The sequence below is a fragment of the Nanorana parkeri genome, unplaced genomic scaffold (assembly GCF_000935625.1).
Source record: "Nanorana parkeri isolate BGI_ZX_2015 unplaced genomic scaffold, ASM93562v1 scaffold3621, whole genome shotgun sequence".
In the NCBI taxonomy this organism is placed as follows: Eukaryota; Metazoa; Chordata; class Amphibia; order Anura; family Dicroglossidae; genus Nanorana; species Nanorana parkeri.
In genome coordinates, this window is record NW_017309889.1 from 31,202 (window position 1) to 33,477 (window position 2,276).

General features: G+C 48.5%; 1 protein-coding gene across 1 annotated transcript in view; it reads right to left on the reverse strand.

The window, feature by feature from the left end:
• CYHR1 (cysteine and histidine rich 1) overlaps positions 1-2,276 on the reverse strand; it is a 9,025-nt gene that overhangs the window by 3,237 nt on the left and 3,512 nt on the right. The gene's annotated exons all lie outside the window — the stretch shown is intronic.

Below are 2,276 nucleotides of genomic sequence, written 5' to 3' on the forward strand. Positions count from 1 at the left end.
GGGGTTAATTTTTTTAACAATATAATGAAAAAAGTACTGTGATTAAAAAAAAAAAAGTTTCCCTACGTTATGTTGCAAAACATTTATTCTCACCCATATTTTGGGTCATATTATGTCAAGCCTTAAAATTGCGCGCGTCTGCGAAATCGCAAAAAACGACCACACTGAAAATTGGCCATAGGCGACGCTTAAAACGCTTTTACCGCTCATCAGTTTAGTGTCATCGGTGATTGACGGCCACAAAATTATTGCTCTCATTCCAACGTTTGCAGCGATATGTAACATGTGCGGCACAATAGGCGCAATTGTCGTTGTCGCACGTAGGCGCACCCGACGCATATCTGCGTGTGTATGTGGGGGGGCGGGGGACTTAAAAAATGTAGTGGGTTTTTTTATGCTTCTTTAATTTTTGTATTGCTTTTTTTTTTTTACACAACTTTATTGCTATTACAAAAGGGGCTATGAAGCGCCCTATGTGATAGCCAATTTACATGACAGGTCCCCTTTATGGAGACATCAGGGGTCTCCAAGACCCCCTAATGTCACCTAGGTACCCCCAGAGATCTGCTTCATCAGCTTCTGTAGCTGGAGAGTGACAGAGGAATGCAGGAAGTGATGTAATATACATCACTTCCTGCATTCGGGGACCAGAGATCAGAGGGGGATGCGTGTACTGAGCTCCCGTCACAGAGCCGTGCCGGTCCCGGCCGGCGGATCTGGGGACCGACAACGGCAGTGACAGCTGCTCCTATACAAGCGGCCGGGTGTCTCTAGGGATCGCTTGAATGTAAAGCTCCCGGCCCGGCCGTGTAATTACAACGGCCGGCCGGGAAGCTACTCGTCAGGCTCCGCCTTCCTCTCGTCACAGACCAGAGGACGAGCTGATTTTTCAAGCCCTGTAAATGTCAATGAGAATGAGTTCATATGCAGTGCGTGCAGACAGGAAATGGCTGGAGGGGATCGGCAGCACCGAGAGGCAACAAAGGGTGAAACACACAGGTACATTAGAACTTTGGTATTAGCTTCGTCCATTGAGGGACACAGGAAGTCATACTGTCGGGACGTTCAAAAGCAGTACAACTTGGGGGAGGCGAAAAGCAAACAAAAAAACAAAATAACTGTGGACTACCTGCAGCTCAAAGATCTTGCGTCTAAACCTGGCTTCAGAAGAGGCCCGAACATCCACCTGGCAAAACATGGAGAACAAGTGAACAGAAGACCAGGTGGTGACCACATGGGAGGTCTTGATCAAAGAATGGGAAGTGAGATGTCTCTGGAACAAGAACGGCAGAGCAAAGACCTGATCCTTAATGGTGCTGGAGGCCAAACGCTGGTCCAGACCCATCTGTTAAATGGCGAGGATTCATCCCAAGGAGAATTTATTGGTTGAAAGCCTCTCGGCTTGCACCAAATGAAGTATGCCTTCCATGTACGGTGACAGAGAAGAACTTCCTAGCTTTCAGCATTGTTGGAGATTCAGAGATGCTTCTGTCCCTCAGAACCTGGACTTCAACAGCCAGAGCCGGGGACCAAGAAGAAGGATGGCAAATTGGTCATGGAGACAAAAGCTATGGATGATCTGGAAGGGTCCCCAGCAGAGTGTCCCGCCGCCAGTGTCCAACTTATCAGATCGGAGTACCACGTCCACCAGGGCCAATCCTAAGCTATGGGAATCACCAAAATACCCTCCATCCTAATCCTGCGGAGCAGACGAAGGTGTTTTAGGTAGGAAAGGCATAGATCAGGCTGGACTGATCCCACGGAGCACCGCTTCCTCTAGAGCACATGTGTCAAACTCAAGGCCCAGGGGCCGAATCCGGCCCACCAGGCCATTTCCTAGACTTCCACTTTCAGATCTCGGTATTAAGTTATTACTAAAACCCGTGATAATGGAACGCAGAGGCAATGATGATGAAGATGAGATACATTTATATCGTCTTACAGAGACCTTTGAGGGCAACCATAATGTTGATGCGGCCCATGATTAAATTGAGTTTGACACCCCTGCTCTAGAGCAGGGCTTCTTAAAGTGTGGGTCGTGACCCCATATGGGGTCGCGCAAGTGAACAGGAGGGGTCGCGATCTGAATCCCCGGCCAGGATCGCCTTTAGGGGGATACAGCCAGTACTTGTGTGAGGGGCCCCAAACAAGATTTTCTCATTTCCGTTTAATGTGCAGTGTAGTAGATAAGGTCACGGGCCCCCAATATGCACTTGGTACCTTCCTGAGCACTTGCGCAGGTACACAAGGTACCAAGAAGGGTTTTTTTTTTTTTT